Genomic DNA, 21,785 nt, shown 5'->3' with positions numbered 1-21,785 from the left:
TCAATTCACTGAGCTATTCCAACCAGGGCGTTTTCAGTGTTTTTAATACATAGGGATAATGGTGTGTGCTTCCTGCAGGAAAAAAATGGAGGTAAATTTGTATTCTGGGAGTTTAAATAACGATTTTCAACTCTCTTATACTTTAATATCATCTAGTGAGTTTTAAAAATATGCCAATGCCTGAGTCCCATCTCAGACAAATTAAATTAATGTCTCTGGGAGGTGGGGTCAAGATACCTCTAAAGTTTCTCAGATGATACTAATATCAGCCAGGATTGAAAACCATTTATTCCTTGCTTTCATAAATATATGCTTATCACCTCTTTTATGCAAGACTCTATTCTAGAAGCTGAGGATACAGCAGTGAACAAATCAGACAAAATCCCTGCCTTTACAGAGTTTATGTGCTAATGGGTTTTGACTGAGAAAAATCAAGATAAGTAAAAAAATATACCATTCATTGTATATAAGTTGGTGATAAGTGCTGAGGGGAAAAATAAAAGAAGGGAGATATCACATAGGAGGGGGTGGTATTGCAATATTGCACAGTATCCCAAGGTGGCCTGAAGGTGGAGGAAGGGTCTCTGGGCAGAGGAGATAGCAAATGACAACAATCCTGAAGTGGGAGCATGGCTGTTCCAAGAAAAATAAGGGGACTAAAGGAGAGTGTAACTAGTGGTCTAAGCTAACAATGTCCACCCACTAGGTATAAGATGAACCATTTGTAGGAGTAAATTAAGAGACTGCACGAAGATGTGTGACTAATGAATTTGAGAATACTCTGATTCAAATCAAGGCAATCTGGCTACAGTCTTAAGGATACAGGCAAGGGTGTGATGGTAGTTTAATAAACTGACATAGACTATTTTCTGTTTTAGACTGTTTGGAGAAAGGAGGTAAGGGTAGAAGACAGGTCAGTCTAGTGAACAATGTAAGCAAGGTGAAGGAAGCAAAAGTGAGAATGGCCCTCTGTGCATTGGTAGAGGGTGGGGTGGTATGCAAGGATGCTGTGGGGCAGGTATATGGTTAACATTTTTAATTATTTAATCATTTTTATTGTTATTCAATTATAGTTGTCCCAATTTTTCCCCCTTTGCCCTCCTTCACCCATCCCACCTCCCCCCACCCCCACAGTCGATTCCCATGCTTTTGTCTATATCCATGGGTCATTCATAGATGTTCTTTGTCTAGTCCCTTTCCCTTCTTTCCACCGTTATCTCTCCCTCCTCCCCTCTGGTCACTTTAAGTCTGTTCCATGTTTCCATGCCTGTGGTTCTATTTTGTTCGCTAGTTTATTTTGTTCATTAGATTCCTTTTATAGGTGAGATCATATGGTATTCATTTTTCACCGATTGGCTTATTTCACTTAATGTAATATTCTCCAGTTCCATCCATGCTGTCACAAAAGGTAGCAGATCCTTCTTTCTTTCTGCTGTGTAGTATTCCATTGTGTAAATGCACCAGTTTTTTGATCCACTCATTTACTGATGGGCGTTTAGTCTGCTTCCAGCACTTGGCTATTGTAAATAGCACTGCTATGAACATAGAGGTGGATGAGTTCTTTTGAATTGTTGATTTGGGGTTAACATTTTAATCACACAACTGACAATAATTGTTGTTGTTAGTCAATATTCTTCACAATAACTTTAAAAAACTACCAGCATGTAATATATCTAACTCACAGGAATAATTATGTTAATCAGCCAGTGCGAATATGTAACCCATCTAAATGTTATTTCATATGATATATAAAGTAATTGAAATTTGAATTCTAAATATCAGTCCAAGTGAACTTTGTATGAGCTAGTTTCCATGGGTGAGATCAATCCAGCCTTAAATACTAAGAGGGTAAGGCCTATAAACCTGTGGATGTGGGATAGTGAATTTTGGACAAGACAAATGTCTCTTTGTCAGACTTCCTTTCCAGCTGTTGACATTGCATTGCCATGTGACATTCATCTTTTCTATCCAAAGCTTTAACATCCTGTTCAACCCCTAGCTTGCTGCTTGGCTGTTGTTTTTCTACAGTATAAGTCAGAATAATACCTGATATTTTATCTGTCTCCTACAGGTAGTATGAAAATCAGATGTGCTATTATATATTAAAGTAACTTTAAATGTTGAAGTGGTGTCGAAAATAAGGCATTGCTTTTATTAACAATGATAAGAATAAATCTAGGTGAAGGAAAGTCAGAGATTTGTTAAAAGCCATGTTGTGTGTACTATAAGGATTGGATTTAATATGTGTTGTAGACAAATACAGTTTTTATTTAAAAATGGGCCCTATGTATACAGATACATTATGAAAAATGACATAAACAAAGTCATTTCAAAATGGAGTCAGAACCACCACTCCAGAGGCACTGCCTTGTGCAACTTGCTCCATGGGTCTTCAGACGGGGACAGACCTTGGGACTGAGCTGAGACCACAACTGCTTGTAAAACCAGCAGGAAAGTGGGCAGCTTGACCACAGGGACTGATGATTATGGTCTCTCCTTCTGAAGCTAGAACCAGTAAACCACAGGGTATAGCCAAGAGCGATTCAGCTTGTTAACTCCAATAAACGTTCTTCTTTCATGTTAAGTATTCCTTTCCTCTTCTCAAACAAGTCCCCTTCCTTCACCCTGTGATCAAGACACTACTTGGGGTTCTGCCTTAATAGGTGCTTCCAGGATTGCAATAGTTTGATCCCAAATGAACACTTTTTGCTTTTCATTTTGGCTTTTTAATTTGATGTTATCAATACAAAAAAATCTAAAAGGTTAATACAGCAAAAGAACAATTGTGGTTATATCATGGTAATAGAAGTTTAAATTATTCTTTTCTTTCATTACATAAATGCAGTTTTTACATTGATTCACATAAAATATAGATATTAATATCTCTATATTCTAAATATTCAACAGCACATATTATGAAGATGAAATGATGAAAATTACTTTTAAAAGATCCTCACCTACTGTGTGTTTACCACCTCAAGTCAAGTCTCCTTCCATTACCATTTATCCCCCTATACTACAGATGATGTGTTGTGGAATTGTGCACCTGAAACCTGTATAATTTTGTTAATCAGCATCACCTAATAAATTCAATAAAAATGAAAAAAAAAAAGAATCTTACCTAGCTTTTTATGTAGTGGTTGAATACATGGAGTGTTTGAGTTGACACCACTGGTAATGAGCTGGGTGACCTGGGGCATGAAGCAGAATTTTCAGGTGTCAGTCAAGAGAAGCAGCGTCCTGGAGCTCTGAGCAGCAAGGACCTGAACGTGCTCTTGAACTGAGAAAACCCTGGGCTGCTCCAGATGCCATGTTTCTGCTAGAACTCAGAGGTTCCAAAGAGACAGTGCGTATCCTTTTCTCTTTTGAAAATGTCAACAGTTCTTTCAGAAAACAAAATAAAATATTGAATTAAAACTGAGACAGGAGAATGTATTCTCAGACCAATAAATTAGGCAGGTAATAAAGACTTGAGTTCAGCTAAGGAATAATTGGTAGAAGAACTTGGCTAGATCAGATGAAGTCACTTCCCTTCTAGAAACTTTTCTTACTAGGACACAGTCCAGCCTTGAAAACAGCCTGGGAGAATGAGAAGGAAGGAAAAGAGAATGAATCCCGACCTTTCATCTCCTGTGAAAAGCAGTCCTTACGTCAGTTAACAGAGCCATTAGTGTTAATGTGAAAGACTACCAGCCAGGACACAGCTGTAGTCAAAGCTCAATTGATTGGTTTGCTGCAGCAATGGAGGGTAGATGTTACTGGGGAGCTGTGTGGTGTCTTAAAAGGGAGCAGATAGGGAAGGATTCTTATAGATTTGAGGGGCTAGAGTTATCCATATGATGGTCTCTGGCAGAGATTGGTCAGAATCATGAATTACAGGGTTGTTTGCTCAGGGTTGTTTGGTCTAATCTTTAGAACACCCGAATCTGTGCAGGATTACCGTAAGGTCAAATTTTCTGTAGTCATACAGAGCACATGGGTCAGAATGAGCTTGTATTAGAAAAAAAGAATTAGAGCTTACACAGTTTCTTCCATGTTATGGTTTAGTGTAGTCAATCTGTTTTGTGAGTCATGGTATAGTTCTGCAAATTATGACTTCTGTTTCAATTCCTTAGGGCAAACATATTTCAGGAAAGAAGTAGGGAATTGGAGAGTGCAGAAAGAAATGGAGAGGAAACAAGCCTTTCAGCATCCAGTATGTGTAAAGGGATAATGCTTATGAATGTACATATGCTTCTCTTCGTTCATTTTAATATCCTTCCATTGATCTTTAACAAATTGTTTTCCATCGGTAACAAAACAGTGAACTCCAGGAAAATTTTTTTCAGGGGTTAAGGTAGGGCTTTCTTCTCATGTCTTTGTCTTTTTTACAAGTCAGATGTAAACTTCTGGCTTGTAAACTTCTCAACAACACACTCAGTCATGTAGTACTGGGCTTTTTCTTTGCTTCCCATTGATATCAAGAGACATAATGCAGCCATCTTGCACATGCCCAGTGGGGACATTGTATCCAGCTGGTCCTAAGACTTCCTGGTCTGGGCCTATTCTCACTCCTAAGAGACATGTTCTTCACAAATAAATCACTGTATCTTTGATAATCAGTTGCCTCTCATTCTCCTATCAAATATTTTACTCATTGGGTCAGAAAGCATGACCTATGAAATTGGCCTTGCACATATTTTCCCGTGCTTTCTCCAAAGTTGGCATGAGATGTGTCAGGGTTTCAGCTACTCCATATTCCTCCAGGCTGTTCATTTAATGCAACAAAAATGAGGATACAGTTGGCATTCCGATCACTTTCTGTTAGACTTTCTTTATCCTTAGAAACACCCCAGGGCCATACATGGTAGTGTGGAAACTGATTCTGATCTGTGTAAATAGAGGTAAAAAAGAACTTGCCTGAAGCCTCAGACTGGAGAGAGAATTAGAGTCTAGAACACACACTAAATGTCAGATTCCCATTTTCTCCTCGGGCCTCTCACTTTAAATGTCACACTCTAGCCCTCGTTTTTTTCTTAAATACAATCACTGAATTATTATTTTGTTATGGTATACCAAGAAATCATGAACCAGCCACAAGCAGTAACACTTTTTGCAAATTTGAGTAAGTCTACCACAAGAGGAGACTGAGGATAAAATGTAGGAATTGGAGGAAGAAAGTCAAAATATAGTTGCGGTCATTGGCTTTTTGGTAGGGTTTTCTTCATGACTTCACGCAACTTATCTTATGTTATGCTCCTTGCAATACATTCATTCACTATGGAAAAATGGCAAATTGAAAATAGAAATGAGGTGTGTCCTTTATTCAATTTCTTTCTTTCTCTCCTTTTTTTCATACTTCTTCCAGGGAAAACATAACCTCCTTTGTTCGGGCCCCTTTCATATGAACAATTGTTTCAGCATAAGATAATACAATAATGAGAAGTGTAAGAAAACACTCCTCTAGCAACCTGTGTTCCGGAGGCTGAGAGTACTTAGAGCAGGCAAGGACCCCAGAGCAATCCAAGTGCTGCCAGGTGGCTGGGTTAGGGACACCAAGATTGGTTAGTGTATGGTGAGTGATTTGGAAAGTAATTTTGGATTTAAAACTTTGTTTACTGTCTTTAACAGCAGCTCCCCAGAGTCACATTACACTTGACATGAATGGAGGGAGCAGTGTCTTGTGCAAGTGGGGCATGTTGTGCTAAAACATGACCCTGGCATTGAAGAATTGGCTTTCTGGGACTAGGATTTCCCCCATGACTTTTTTGACGGTATTTACAAAACTAAGCCACAGCCTTCTGTGATGCTAACAGCAACTTGGGTTGCAGAGCAATCGAGGAACCTCTGGAGAAAGGTCAAACGGCTAGGCAAACAAGGTACAAGTTGGCTCACCAAGCCAGTCACAGATACCACCAGCTTCACGGGACCAGGTGAAATGCTGGTTGTTGTTGTTTTTTCCAGTCCAAATAAAGGGTGGTGATTTGTGCCCCTTCTTTCTTTCTTTCTTTCTTTTTTTTTTTTTTTACCTCCAAGGTAGATTTAAGAAAGACAATTTTGAACATGAAATCAATTTAGGACACTTTCAGTACTTATACATGTTGCTCCTTCCGGAAAGCATCTTCCCCCATACCTGTTAAACAAACTCCTGCTCGAACATTACCTCCTCTGTCACACCTTCCCCATCTCTCCCAGGTTGAGTCCATTACTCCCTCTTCAAAGTTTGTCTCTCTGTGGCTAAATGGCCTGTGAGCTGCTTCAAATATGGTATTTAGGCTTCTTATAGCCACAGGTTTAACAGAATGCTTTGGTCATAGGTAGTCAACAAAATTGACTGCATCTCTATTGCTCTGAGGAATATTTCCAGGTTGCTATCTGAAAGCGTGACCCTGCCAAAAAGATTTCACATAGAGTCCATTTGCTCTGCTACAACGAAGAAGTTTTTTCCTTTAGGAAAGTTCACACTGGGAATTTTCACTTTGCACTTTACGCTTTAAAAACTACTTGGAGAAGAAAAAAGTTTCAAGTTATTCTTTAAAAAGAAAGTGCATGGGTTTGAGCTGGATGATCTTTCACTGGCCTCTCCAACTCCCTCTGCATCGTCAGCACTCTCAGCTCATGTAGGGAAACTGTGATATAGTTAAGGGGATACATGAGTGGGAGACTGAGGCTCCAGTTTCTCTGCCCAGCACTACCATTAACTAGCTGAATTATTGGGATAATTGCTCTTTCCCAGGGACTTTGGTTCATCTATATAAAAGAGGGATGGGATCAATGATGTCCAAATACAACTACAAACTCTGACATGGTCTGTGAAATACCAAAGTCAGTGATCCAATTAATCGCTGTTTTCTAATCTTAGTTTAGCAGATGGGTTTTCTGTACCTCTGTTGTTTAGAAATTTTTCATCGTTAAAATAATTGAATGGGGTGTTTTTTTTTATTCTTTTGACCTTTCCACTCTCCACTGCTTTAATAAAACTGCACTACTATTTGGTGACTAGGCTTCCGGGGTCTTTTCTGATGTGCTGTTGCATCATAGCAGTGGAGTGGAAAGGGCACTAGGAGTAGAAGCCAGGCATTCCGAGGTACAGTCAGACTCTGCCACTAGCTAGCTCTGTGGCCTTGGGTGGTCTCATCCTCTCTTGGGGTCCTTGTTTCTCACCTGCTAACTAAGGGGGTCTGAGCTAGATGATCTTTATAGTTCTTCAACTCCTGCATCCTATGAATTCTAAGCAATGACATCTCCCTAGAGAGTGGGGGCTGAATGGAAACTTCATGCCACACGACTCTAAATGCCAAATAATTAATTATGGAATTCCAGCAGTCAACTCCCTCCTCCCTACTCCCTACCCGCTGCCTGTCTACATTAATGGCATTTTCAGAGCCTTCTGTTTGGAACAACATGTCAGTCTCAGACTAATTGGCATCTTTCCATCAATGTCCAAGGGAGTTAAAGGGGTCTCTGCTTAGAACTCTCTTAATTCTCCTCTGCAGGGTGGGAGTAGGGAATGCCCTCAGCCTCTGACAAGATCGGATAGGCTTTTAGATAGCCAGCTGTGTATCTAAAAGCCTATCCTGACTGTATTCTCCTTGGTTCCTGTTTCTTCAGGAAGTGTGCTTATTTCAACAGTTTCACCAAACATAATATCTGTCTACATCATTTGATATTCATGGAATTTACCAGACTAGATTAAAACCACATGTTAAAAAACACTGAAGTTCAAGAAGGAAAATAAGAAAGGTACCCTTTCCTGCTAGCTCCAGTGTTGAGTAGGATTTAACAGCACAGACTTTGGAACACAAGTGCCTTGGTTTGGAGCTTTGTTTTGCCACCGAATCAGTCATGGGCCAGGGGGAAGTCTACTTCTATGTCATTCTTGTCTTACCTGTAAAATGTGACTAGTAAATTAAAGTACACACCTGATGTGATTAATGAAATGATACATGTTAATTAGTATAAGGTTTACCACAGGATAGCTTGTAATGTTAAAATTCTGATGTTTAACTTTATTTTTGTCTAACCAACGTTTGCAAGGTACCCCTTCCGCTGTGAAACCTTTCATCTTTCAGCGGCTGCAACTCATCTATAACCACCTCCTTGAGTCCTTGTCCCTCTGGGCTCCTTTATCATGATACCTATGAAATCTCTCTGTTTTTGGATGATTATTTAGTAAAGCACTTTCTATTGAGGCAACTCTTCTCCCAACTCTTCCCCCCAGACTCTGGGATACTCGACTCCTGATCAGAGTACTGTGCAGCAATACAGCTACCTTTTGTAAGAAAGAAGATGCTTAACCACAGAGGATGTTTAAATTATTATTTCTGATGTGCACTCAGGAAGCATGAGGTATACAATCCACACACATTTAAAGCATCTTATTCTGTTCAAAGAGGGAGAAACATCCCTCATTTGTGGAACTTGCCGAATAGAGGTCTAGTCTGTGCTAATCTTGCAGCAACCAGTTTCATTTTCTTTTCTCCCTATTTCCCTTCTCTTAATACAAACAGCTGGTATGGTGCAATACGCAGCAAAAGAAATTAAGAATTTCTCATGAGGGGGAGAAAGTAGAAGCAATTCATATAATGTGTTTTATCGATTATACGGCACATTTACTCCATGGGTTCAAGACACCACATGTCTGTTCTCTTGAAGGCAAGTCCAAATCACTTACAGCATCTTTACGGAAATTCAAAATTAAATGGAAATATGACTATGAAGCCATCAGCTAAAAAGCATTGGCTCCTCATGGGGGATTCTGTTTTCTCTCCTTCTCTTTCTCTCTCTCTCATTTATATCATCTTTCACAGCAATGTCCTTGAAGAAATCTCCCTTGGGTCTTCCCTACTGCTCTTGGAAAGTTAGCTTTGGTAAAAATCAGAAAAATATACAGACCATAGAACTAAATTGAACAAGATACCTGATTTGGGGGAATGCATTACAATCAGTGAGCAAGCTATTATTTATAAATCCAAACTAGGCTGTATACAAAAGTTGCCTATATTTGTAAAAATCAAAGGGTGTTCAATAACACTCAAATTAAACAAACACTATATGTTTGCTTTTCATTAATGTATACAGGATGAGTATTGTGATGGTGACTTCAGTGAAGACTAGCCCAAATAATTATGGTGGTCATCTATGAACAGTTCCATAGCCCAGATATCCAGAGGAAAAATGCAAACCATAATCAAGGTGAGAATCCAAGGAAGTATCTAGGAATTTGGAACTGGGTGTCCATTCTGAGAATGACACGTATGATGCCAGAAATCAGGAATAAGGGGAATGGGATAAAATGTGGTTTTAGAAGAGGATTGGAGCAAGTGGCTCAGGCCTAAGAACGTGTATTACAGTAGGACCACCAAGGTTCACTTTCAAATTACTCACTTAATGTGGCCTGGGAGCAGCCCTGAGTTGGACTCTACTCTCTTTTACTCCAGACAGGAATTCTCATGTGTGTATTAATGGCAACTATGGATACTTTTAAGAACTAATTTGTCATGAGTCAAGGATAGGAGAGGAATTTGAACAAAAGGGGAAAGAAGAAGGTGATGGAGGTCTTGAGAGATTATAACTTCATAGAAACTAAATTTCTTTTTCTACCTACTCCCAACTCTGCTGAAAGACCAACAGCTGGTCTCATGCTACTGAGGAATTAAGAGTTTCTCATAGAAAAAAAAAAAACCCCAAAAGCAATTCATGTAATGCATTTTATTGATTATATGGCTCATATACTTCCTGGATTCAAAATAGCACATGTCCTTTCTCCTAACAACAAGTTCAGATCATTGTGTGTGTGTGTGTGTGTGTGTAAGTAGGGAGGGGAAGGAAGGAGGGAGAGAGAGAGACAAGGAAGAAAGAAACCTAAAAGAAAAACACTTAAGAACTGAAAGGAATTAGTATTTGAAGTCAAAGGTAAGATCTGGAGAAGGAAGGACTGACAATGTAATGCAGTCTTTAGACACAAAGCTCTAGAGCAGGGGTGTCCAACCACGGCTGTGGGATGCATGTGGCCCAAGATGGCTTTGAATGTGGCCCAACACAAAAATCATAAATTTACTTAAAACCTTATGAGACATTTTTGTTCTCAGTGTGTGTGTATTTAATGTGTGGCCCAAGACAACTCCTCTTCTTCCAGTGTGGCCCAGAGATGCCAAAAGTTTGGGTACCCCTGCTAGAGATTTCAGAGTCTAGAGTAAGGAAGGATAATCATTTGCAATATTCTGGATATCTCTTGCCTGGCACCAAAGAAACAGCTAACAAAAGTTCTTACTTTCCATAAGAAAATGTTTGTGAGAAAATCTCCCAGGAAAGAGGTTGTGTCTAGCTTATGGGTGACTGATAATACTAAGAAGAGAAAACGGACTTTTCCTGCTGAAGGAAGCTAGGCTTGGAAGGAAGCTAAATGCTCTTTACATGTGGCATAGACTTTGAAGCCTGCTGACCTTAGCATACCTTGGGTTCCAGAAGATTCACGCTGCTGAGCAGAAACTCCTTCTACCATGAAGGAAAGACTGAGAGGATGGTTTTGCAGAGTATCCCCTTCAGCAGGGCAGGGGGACACTGAAAAGGACTAGAAGAGGAGATGGGCTCCTTTGGGTGCTGGTAGACTTGGTCTGCAAGGAAAACAAGGATTATTTTTGTGCAAGGGGGTCCTTGAACTTAGAAGCCTGAGTCTCCCTGAATGGCACAAGTTGGTTTCAATGGCCATTATAGAGAGCTTCCTTTTCTATTCTCCATACCTCAGCTGTTGGAAATTTACAGGGGCAACGACATAGATCTTGTCTGTCCAGAAGTCTCTGGGTACCTCAAACCAATTATAACTCTTCACTCCTGTTACAGATTTAAAAATGTATGTGGGATAATGTCAAACAGCATCAAGAAAAGACTTTGGGCCTCAAATAAAGCAGCGGTGACCTCCTTACCCTCAATTTTCCCAGAATGTCAGATCACCCATCCACAGGGTGAAGGAGTGTATAAATTTAATCTGGTTGTTCACAGCAGAGTTGAATGGAGGGACCGATCAGTTGTCACTCTGGGCAGTGACAAGCTCACAGCATGTCAGTAATGGGCAATGAAGCACAAGCCGCCATTAGATACAGTCACGTCACCTGAGGACGAGGAAAAAGGGTAGAGGAGTTCTTACAGCACTGCCTTTGGTGGGATGATATTCACCGCCCTTGAGAGGGAATAGGCTCTCTAAATAGTGAGAGAGGACTCTTCCGGAGCGAGTCAATGGGCTCCTACTTAACCATCTTTTTAGAAGACGTCAGAAACCATTTGGCAGCCCTCCCCGCCCCTCTATGTCTCTCAATCTTATAATACATGTTTGCCTACAAGGATCCTCTTGTGTACTGTTTTGATTCAAAATGTGGCCTACAAATCATCAGTCTCAGCATCACCTGGGAGCTTGTTAGAACTTCAGAATCTCAGGTCCCACCCTAGAACTACTGAATTTCAGAGCCTACATTTTAACAAGAGTTTCAGATGATTCATATATATATTAATATGTATTGTAGATACATCTCTAAATATCCAGTTTTATTGAAAAAAAATCCCATAGATGTTGCTGCTATTCCTTAGTCAAACAGCAGTGACTTTTATAAAATACTGAATACAATCTTTTTAAGCCAGTCAGCAGAACTGGATCGGGTGAAAAGAGAACATCAGTTGCCTCCACCACCTAGTTGTCGCTTCCCATGGACACCAAACACAAGTTGAATAGAAAGAGAATGCAAGGAATATTTAATTTCTTTTAAGCTTGAGACCTGATTTCTTGCAGATTCAGGGTCAGTGTTATTTTCATGGCTCAACTGAATTGCTTGTCTGTTTGAGCATGTGTGTGTGTTGCCCACATAAACCTGTGCATTATCTTCAGCAATTAGGTCATTTCCAGTGAGACAACGTGCTCCATCTCATTGCAGCATCCCTTTCCTTTAAGTCCTTGAAAAAGTTATGGTGCCCTTTGCCACAGGTACACGCTCTGAAAAAGATGGAGCAAATAATGAATTAGGGAATGTGTGCGACACTTGTTAGAGTTGCCGTAACCCCTTCTGTGCTCATCACCACTTGTTCCTGCCTGTTCTCACCAACTCTTCCCCAGGGCTTCCCTGTCCAACTCACCGCCAAGCTGCCTACTTCAAGGGAGGGTTTGGAAGTGTCACTGGTTTATTACATTTCTTTATTCAGGAGAAGTCAGAGGAGCTGAGAGGCCCTGCAGTTGGTCTAGGAGGAAAAGCATTGCAGAAAGCAGAGGCCCACAAGCCCTGGAGAAACCCTAGAAGTGGGAGTTCACTTAGAGTTAACCTTTGTACTCCTTTCCCTTTGTTTTGCTCCACTAATCACCAATCTACATAGCAATCAAGATCCCTAGCATGGTACAGTCACCCAAGTTGTTTTTCTAGTCACATTTCACCCATTATTAAAATCCTGCCTGAGATTTACTGCATTTATTCATTCAAATACAAACTGAGCTCCAGTGAGGAACTTGTTGCTGTTCTAGTTTAAATATATGGCAGAATCCAGACCACTTTCATTTCAGAGTAAATTAATAAAATGACTGTGGGCTTTAGGGTCAAAGTGAACTGAACTTGAATTCTGACTTTGATCCTGACTCTGACTTTGAAACTCCATAGTCAAGTTGCTTAAACTCTGCAAACTTCATTGTTTCTGGAAGCCAGTCTTCCTTTTATTTTTATTTATTTATTTATTTATTTATATTCAGTAACAATTGTCTGCATTTTCTCCCCATCCCTCCACCCCACCCCAGCCAGTCCCACCTCCCTCCCCCACCTCTACCCTCCCCCTTGATTTTGTCCTTGTGTCCTTTACAGTAGCTCCTATAGACCCCTCTCCCCACTATCCCCTCCCCACTCCCCTCTTCCTTTTAAAAATGAGATTGTAAACATCTTACACATGACTGTCACACAGACTTCTTTTATATCTTTTGAGGTACATATTAGCTGCTTAATAAATACTAAACTAAATTGAATTTTGAGTACACTTTACAAATCAATATAAGAAAACCTGAGACCTAGCTGTGCTACCAAGTAGCTGAAATTCTTTGGATAAATCCTTTAACTTCAGAACTTTTTTTTTACATGTAAAAAAATAAGTTGGAAAATTTTAAAGATGCCTTCTAGAAGCTCTAACATGTGATTCTTCTCTAGGATTCCAAACTTCTGTGAAATGCTACACTATTCTTCTATAACAAATGCCATATTCACAACTTATTAAGATTTGAGTATATAAATAAATAGTATGTGTTTTATATACACATATATAATATATATTAATATCACTAATACATATATTTATTTTTGGTCTCATTTGCTAAATTGTGGATTCACAATGATCTTCTACTACCATCCTCAGGAACATCAGGAGTTAAATTTAATACTTCTGCCTTTGGATGTAAGCTTCTATTTTAGGCCACTGGTACCCATACTGAAGATGGGTCATCATTTTTCTCGTTAGGAAGTATTCTGTTAAGAGAAATGTCACAGATATCAACAGGCTTTTTCAATCTAATTGGTAAGATTCCAACGTTCCTGAAATCTGAGACATATGCCAGTGAAATATGTAGTGATAAAAAACAAACAAACAAACAAAGCAAAACTTGCACGTGGTCAGTGAAGCCCCACATTTTTCCTTTTAGAAATGACCTAACTGTAGGGACCTGTGTTGCCCATTCTTAATGCTCAAACTCATCCTGGCACTTCTATTAAGGTAAGCTTCTTTGCAGCACAATAAAATTGATTCCCAAGGGCTTCTGCTCTTGGGACAGAATCGTGAGGGAGAGAAAGTTAAATACATTTTTTAAAGAAGAGCCTGTTTCAGAGACTGGACTGAGATCATTAGTTTACATCTCCAGCTGTTATCTCCTCAACTATTGCCCGTTTCTTGTCTTGACATATTGGACCCTGGGGATGGCTCCTATTGATGGTTATGGAAATTCATAGAAAGAATAAACTGTGTTTCAATTCAAATGACATGGGTCTGGTTGGAGGCTAAGACTGTTCATTGGCCTCCACTGTTCAGCAACTAATAAAATTAAAATTTTTAAAGAAGAGTTGCAAGTGAAATATTGTAGTGTCCTGGCTCACTAGGATATTAAAGGAGCCAGACTTAGGTGTATGCAATTTCCCCCAAGAGATTGTTCGTGGAGAAGCAAGAGCAGATGATGCAAAGATTAAGCACTTCTCAGCAGAAATGCTGCAACATCACATCTTGAGTTGTTTTATTATCTTTGTATTATAGCCAGGAAATATGTAGCCATCTACAAGAAGCCATCGTATTTTTAACATACAAAATTATAATTCCTGAACGTGAATGCCATCTGAAATTGATATCAAAAGACAGAATTCATTGCAAGTCATTTATTGATTTTTAAATATACAAGAAAAGTCATGGCCATCAGGACTCTATAAGTCTTGCAAATCATCCTCTAGTCCTTGCAGCTTCTTTTATCACCAGAAAAATGATAGAAGGCTGACTAATAGTGGCTTCAGTTTGCAGAGATTGTTTCATCCATCATACTGGTGATTCTGGTTTCTCTTTATAATATTATTGATGATCAGTTGGGGGTATTACTCATGATGGATGAAACCAAAACGGGCTGGCAGAGAATTCTGTGAGCACAGGTAACATAGAAATGATAAGTTAGGTAGATAATAGAGTTCCAAAATCATTAGATTTTCTGCACTTACATAGGTGAATAAGTCTAGAGATCATACAGCATGATGATGACGTTAATAATACTATTGAAAACTGGAAGTTTGCTAAATGAGCAGATTTTAGGTATTTTTTATTGCAAAAAAGTTATTAAGGAGAAGATATGTTAATTAGCTTGATTGTAATAATCACTTTACTACACATATATGAAATCATCATGTTGTATACCTTAAATATATACAATTTTATTTTAAAACAAGTAAATAAAAACAAAACAAAACTATGAGATTTCCAATCTTTCTGGATGAAGTATAACTGGGCTGGGATTAGCCAGAGCTGGATGTGGATAAGGCTGCTTTTTTTGATAATGTTATTTTTTCCTTAGTGGCAAGGAGATCACACACAACAACACAAGGAAAAACCTAAAGAAGAATATACAAAACAATGCTATTTGGATTTAAAACAAATTGTTGGAGAAGTTGGGTATCCAGTGAAAAAGAATTTGTTTTTGTTGGATACAATTACCCTCATTTATAATTCCTTCCAGTACAAATTATTGAGAATAGTTTTTATGCATATATCTCTTTGGGTACAGAACTTTATTTTAGGCTATAGGTAGAATCCAAACTAATGGAAAAACAGAGCTCTTGAGTGGAGGGGCTCTGTGTCTTTTTCCTTCCATAGTTAGGCATCCGCTCGCTCTTTCTTGAGAATTTACCATGTACCAGGTTCTCTTTCTATCTGAATATTCAGCAGTTAACAACAACAAAAAAGACAAGTTGCATTTTTTTTAAATATAGAAAAAGATACTTTATGATGGGAAGAGAGGCAAACATGGGAAAACACCAACCAGGAAAGATCGTTTCAGCTAGTCATAAGTTTCAAGAAGACAGTATAGTTCTTTGAGAACTGCAGTGGAGTCAGCAGCCTCAGACTAGATGTCCAAGAACTCTACTGCTTCTAGTAGGATGGAGTAGTCTGCGGTGGAGCCGTGCTGCATCGGAGGGAGAAAAGTTGCCAGTCAGAAATCATCTCCACAGCAGCACAGGGGAGATGCTGGAGCCGGTCAGAATGAAGGGGCTAGGGTTTCCAGAGAAGGGAAACCTGTACGGGGTGAGCTGATGATCTGTGTCTGCTCTTTCTTTGAGAGTATTTGCTGAATCTGATCATAGGCAGGTAACTGATACTGTTCTAGACACAAAGTGACTGCCAGATGGCTGAAAAATCAGCCAATATTTTGCTGGTTGTTTAGAGAGGGTGATGAAAGTAGAGATTTGAGGGGCCCTAAGATATTTGGCCAGGTTCTTCCTTGAGACATTTCCCAACATTTGAAGTTGTACAAGGCTTTACGCTAAAATGCAACACTGGAACCCACTGAAAAGCAGGACAGAGTCACACAGCTGAGGATACAATGAATTGAAGTTGAGCACCCTCTAGAAAAGGAGTCCTGGCAGCTCACTGGGAATCTTCTTCAGAGATCTCTGGTCCTGAATAATTTACATTCTTCCCATGTACAGAATATACTCTTTTCCCTTTCCAATACTCCCAGATTCTCATCATCTGTGGCATCAGGTTCAGCATGAGGTCCAGAAACTCATCACCTAAATCAGGTGCGGACATTGAGGAGCCAGCATCTCCTTGAGTGAGGTTCTTCTCAGTCTAATTACCTAAAAGTAAAGAGAAACATTATTTTCCCTCCAACATCACCCACCTCCAGTGGTGGGACAAAGATTAGGTAGACAATCCCTATTGAAAAGTGGAGAGAGGCAGGCAGTACTTTACAGCTCCTGATTCACAGCTCAACACAGGTTGCAATTTCCCTGCTAGGGGTCAATATTGCTCTATGCGAGTGGTTCCATGGCACTAGGCTTTGTTATGTTGGTGGTTACAGTGAGTCAAAGGCCATCCTTGATTCAGGGAGAGAGGGGACTATACAAGGACTTGTATATCAAGTTCAGTGGGGCATCTTTGGAAAATAGCTACCACAGTGATATAAACTACCTTGTATAACGAACTCAGAGATATGTCCATTGCTACTTTAAAAACAGTGAGAGAAAACACCTTTCTTTTTTTCTGTGGGTTTGGTATTATGCTGGTCTGTAAACTTCAAGATTTCAAGAGGCTAATTTCCTAATTCTGAGAAGTGAAAAGATCTGAACTTGTGTCACAATTCTACTACTTTTAAAAGTATGATCTTGGACTTCTGGGGGTATCACTTCATAAATCATATAAATGTCTAACTGCTATGCTGTACACCTAAAACTAATATAAAATAATATGGAATGTCAACTGTAACTGACAAATTAAAGAAAGAAAATGAAAAAAAACAAAAACAAAAACCCAAAAGCCTGACTTTGGATAAGCCATTTAATCCCGTTAAGTATTAATATCCCAATCAATTAAAAAAGAAAAATGGGCACAACTGTAATTCAACAACAATAAAAATTTTTAAAAACAATATAAACTATATAGAACACATGGCTATTGTGAGGATTAAATGAGATAATATATGTTAAATACTCAGACCAAAGATGGGCATCTTGTAAATGCTTTATAAATGATAGCCTAAAAAATGCTATTTATAGAACATATGCTGATATAGAAGAATTTTAGGAATAGCCTGAAGTTCTATACACACAAATTCAAATTAGCATGAGCAGTTGATATAAAATACAAAAGAACATGGATTTTGAGAAATTCACTGTAATTGAACCATCATGTTCTTGAGCAGATAGGGTTCTATTTCTGTGGATGATGATGGGAATTCTCCTAAAGAGAAGTCAGGTCATTATCTTAGGACAAGGGCAATCCTGTTAGTAAAGGAAGAAGAAAGATTTCGGAGGCATTCAGGAACTTAGCCAACTTCTAAGAAAAGCTTGGATCTCTGAGCACAGAGGGACTTCAATAAATAAGGTTAAAAGCCTTTAAACACTTTATCAAGAGTGGAACAGAGGTTTCATAATATTTCTGCACATGACTGTGTTTTCAAAGTATTCCTGTGTGTGTACATGCAATTATGGACAACTCTAACAAAATCTCTTGCTTTACTGAACAGAGTAGGCAGAAAGCAATTTAAACCTTTTTTTATCAGAGAGTCATGAATACGTATACCAGTTAACATACCATGCCTTAGTGTAGAGATTTCTCAGAATTATTTTAACAACAGAGGGAATAGTTTATCTTCTCCTCTAATTACCCCACACTCACTTGTACATTCAAAGCTTGGTGAATCTTCCAGAGCCTCCATCGCTCTTTTCAGAAGTCATTTCATAATGCGTTGGCTTCTAGGAGCCTCCCACTCTCCATACTTAACTATTTTACATCTATTATAGACTATAGCTTGTAAGAAGTTAAGTATGGTTGGAGGCAATCAGGCTGTGAAAGCTTGTTCCATCTTCTTTAGTGAGTCCTCTGAAGGTAACCCAATGTATCCTCCATAAACTATATGGTCTTTATGACACTTTTCTGTGTGTTTTTGTTATGTCTAGGTTAACAGTTATATTTTGGGTTAATAGAGTGTTTCTGTACTTCATGAATAAAACTTGATTACAACATCATTTATATGGCAAATGGAACTGTTAAACATAGTGTTAGGGCTGCCTTATCCAGCTGTCTATTCCAAATACTGATATTTTCCATTGATTCCCAGAGCCCCTTTGAGAGGAATACTAAACTCTACAGGAAGCCGGTATTTCCTCAGTCATGAATATGAATCCGTGTTGAACCACCCTTACTTTTGACCCCTGCACATGTCAGCAGAGAAACAGAAATATGAACTGACACCACAGCCGGAAAACACACATCCTGACAAACTTTAGCCAGCATAGGCTGACCCCCATTTTCACACCTCTTGTGATATATGCTGCAGGAACTTGTTAATAGCTTGTATTACAAGAATCCCCAGAGCCGTGTCCACATTTAGAACCTTCAGAAGAGATAGGATGAAAGAACATCCAGGGAGTGCTGGGCAGTTTTGTTGTATTGATATGGTCTGGAGGTTGGTGAATTCGGAAGGAGGTGGATAAATGAGGGAGGCCTTTAGAAAGCTGTGAAACTGAGTTTGGCTTTCCAGCCAAAGGTATGAGATTTTCTTTGGTTTGCCTCCATTTTTCACTTCATTTCCCTTCTACGCATTTCAGTGTCTCTGGCCAACACACTGCTCCCCAGGGTTATCAGGCTGTGGCCCATTTCCCTAGAACTTTGTTCTCAGCACTTCAGGAGCACCACCTAATATCCCCCTAAGGTGGGATGCCTCCCAAATGGCTGCACCATGTTTACTGGAGTCCCTTCAAAGTGCGAAAGATTTCAGTATTTAAAAGAATCACATGAATGGTCAGTTTTCTGGTTAGAGCGCACAAAGAAACCCCCTCCTCATCCCATTATGTATAAGTACCTACTTGCTCACCCCAGAACCATGGGCCTGTTGGATCTGCTGGGTGAGTAATAGAGCTGATTCTCTAACCTTAAACAACAACCAGGCTAAGGTGAATTGTAGTTTAGGGCAAAAGTAGCAGGAAGGGGAGGTGTGTGTTTGGATTTAATTGGAATTGAGGCCACCAGCTTTGTAGATAAATGTATTTTATTCTAAATCTATTCAATGATTACAGCCAACATTCTCTCTCTCTCTCTCTCTCTCTCTCTCTCTCTCTCTCTCTCTCTCACACACACACACACACACACACACACACACACACGAACCTGAGTTCAGAAAGGGGTGTGCTAGTATTATTTTTCAACCCAGTGAGTCTAAATCCTCACCTCACCCTTCTTGGCTTCTGCAAGCAGAGGCTGAACACGCATTGAGCGAGGGGCTAAGGGCTTCCTGCCAAGCAGCTCCAGAGGCATCTTCAAACCACAATCACTGAAGATACTTCCCAGAAGGCTTTAGGAGTACAAATCTCTTTAATTAAAATGGGAAAAGCCACAGTGAATGAGGCAAGGGGGTTGCCTTAGAGAGGAAGGAGGAGGGAAATGAAGGGAAGAAAGCAAAGGAGAAAAAGTAATAAATATTTTACAAGTGTTTTCAAACACTGGCCGTCTAAAGCCCAGTGGAAAATTCTACTTGATGGATTATATTTTGGGTTGGAAAGTGAGGCTAATTCAATGTAATGAGAGGTGAATGGGACTTCAGGCCCTTATCCAACCACAAGAGACCCCTTACAAAAGAGTCTGCTCTTTCAGTCATTAATTTTTTATGAAGTTTAATAGGCCTGAGCCTAGAGACCTTCTGTGGTGTTGATTAGCTTCATATTTCTCTCATTAATGTAGAATCTGATTAGCTCTTATAAAAAGCATTTCATCTAAGGCTCCAGCATGGCTAACACGTTGTTCTGTTATTAGGAATTATAAGTTTGATTCACCCAAGTAAAGAAACATCCACAGGGACAAAGGCCCTGGCCTCTTGTTGTCACGGAATGAGAAGACTGGGGAGACCAGCCATCTCTTATGTTTTGCTTGCTGCAGTAGGAGCCGTCTACCTTTGGACCAGAATAACTTTATCGGAGGCCAGCAGAACAGATAAGTACACTGCAAGGAGAGCTGACTCAAAAGAATAGGCAACCACCAGTGTACCAGGCAGGGTTTGCTCAGAAAAGCCAAACAGCTGAGTGATAAAGAATAAGGGGTCTACTATAGGGATTTGATTTTACATTATCAGAGGAGCTAGCAGAGAAGTCTCCTGTCCTCAACTGCTGTTGGGCTTGAAGTGCTGTAGGTCAGCCAGATTAGAAATGAAGGAGGAAAACTGGACATGAATGAGGGCAGGAACAAACCAGAACTCACAAGAACAAATTGGGACCCATAAGGACAAACTGGAATTCCTCTCTGTTTCTCACTACTTCCAGCCTTGATGTCATGGCTAACCAACAGGACTGTTTGTGCCCTTTGCTGTAGTGATGTATACATACTTGTCTCAACATAAGGAAACCGGCTGCTTCTGGAGGAGCTGCAGGTTTGGGAGATGCCCAGGTCAAGAAGGTAAGCCGACTAATCAATAACATGCCACCGTGCCTGACACCCTCATTGACCTTTAGAGAGTAAGGATGGCCACTCCTCCATGTCTACTTTCCAAATCTCAGGATTCACTATGACTAACAAGGAACCATATAGGGAAGGAAATTCTGGGAAATGTCCCTGTATAGTTAATTTGACACAGTACAAAAACTCTATGGCCAGTCCTAAGTGTTATATATTAAACAGAATTACTTGACATCAGTGGTGAGCTCTAATGTGCAGAGGACTGATAAGAGGTGGTATTCGATAAAGACCCAATTTATGATAAACACTGACAGAATTTAGGCTGAAAGAATTTTGTTGTCAATATAAGGTACCCATGGCTATACACGTCCAAAAAACTGTAACAAAAATAATAAATTCTGTAAAAAAATCATACTGAACTTTCCTAATCCATTTGCTTTTCCAATTTTCTTGATGGATATTTTACATAATCTTCTGTAATCTCAGCTTTTTATTTCACTGAGGAAGTCAAAGCATCTCAAACATCCCAGATGCCCACTGTGGCAGCCAGTTTCCTATACAAATCTACACCCATGAAGCTGCCTTTTCTTCTGTTTGTATGTTCATCCTCATCACTAAACCCTTCGCCTTGGTTCTGTTTCTCTTGGATACTTAGAAACAAGGCTCCAGGAATTCTCCTGTATTATTAGTTTTCCCTTTTCTGCTTGATCATTGTCATTAGCTTACAGACTGGCTAGTATCTTAATAAAATAAAACCCAGGGTACCTAATATGTAGTCTTCTGCAGTCTGGATTTTATTGATAGCATATTCATCGTGCAGTTCAACGTTTTCTTTGTTCTTTGCTTTTCTTGCAAATTGGCATCTATGTGTAGTGGCTTGATCAGATACACGTCTGATCTCTTCACCAAGACTCTAGGCAGTGGTGTATTCCTTCAGCAGGAGGCCCATAATGGCTATTTGTCTATTTTTTGGTGACCCTGGCAGCTACTGATGTTCAAAGCCCAGAGGCATGAACTCACTAGAACAGGAATGAGGGAAAACTTATAGTTTAGAAGAAATTTAAAAGACATAAATTTTTAAATGGACAAGACTAAACCATGGCTTCTAGGAATGCACGATTGATTGTGTGTAGAAAAACACTAATTTACTTCCTCCT

General features: G+C 39.5%; 3 long non-coding RNA genes across 8 annotated transcripts in view; 1 reads left to right on the top strand and 2 right to left on the bottom strand.

Moving 5' to 3' along the window:
• The window catches only part of LOC123478654 (uncharacterized), a 67,108-nt gene that overhangs the window by 37,502 nt on the left and 7,821 nt on the right, over positions 1-21,785 (top strand). Inside the window, exons 6-7 of the long non-coding RNA XR_011650586.1 lie at positions 9,061-9,174; positions 20,496-20,628. This is a non-coding gene — a long non-coding RNA (uncharacterized lncRNA). The remainder of the gene's footprint in view (positions 1-9,060; positions 9,175-20,495; positions 20,629-21,785) is intronic.
• LOC123478672 (uncharacterized) lies at positions 10,722-11,939 on the bottom strand. The gene is made up of 3 exons (XR_006653956.2): positions 11,841-11,939; positions 10,905-11,090; positions 10,722-10,812 (listed from the first exon to the last, which is right to left on the bottom strand). It is a non-coding gene; the product is annotated as an uncharacterized lncRNA (long non-coding RNA).
• LOC123478661 (uncharacterized) overlaps positions 14,255-21,785 on the bottom strand; it is a 61,759-nt gene continuing 54,228 nt past the window's right edge. For all 6 annotated transcript variants that reach the window (XR_008425773.1, XR_008425770.2, XR_008425774.2 and 3 more), the window contains one exon: positions 14,255-16,319. This is a non-coding gene — a long non-coding RNA (uncharacterized lncRNA). The remainder of the gene's footprint in view (positions 16,320-21,785) is intronic.

The sequence above is a fragment of the Desmodus rotundus genome, chromosome 12 (genome assembly GCF_022682495.2).
Source record: "Desmodus rotundus isolate HL8 chromosome 12, HLdesRot8A.1, whole genome shotgun sequence".
NCBI classification, from domain to species: domain Eukaryota; kingdom Metazoa; phylum Chordata; class Mammalia; order Chiroptera; family Phyllostomidae; genus Desmodus; species Desmodus rotundus.
This window is presented reverse-complemented; position numbering and strand designations above follow the sequence as displayed.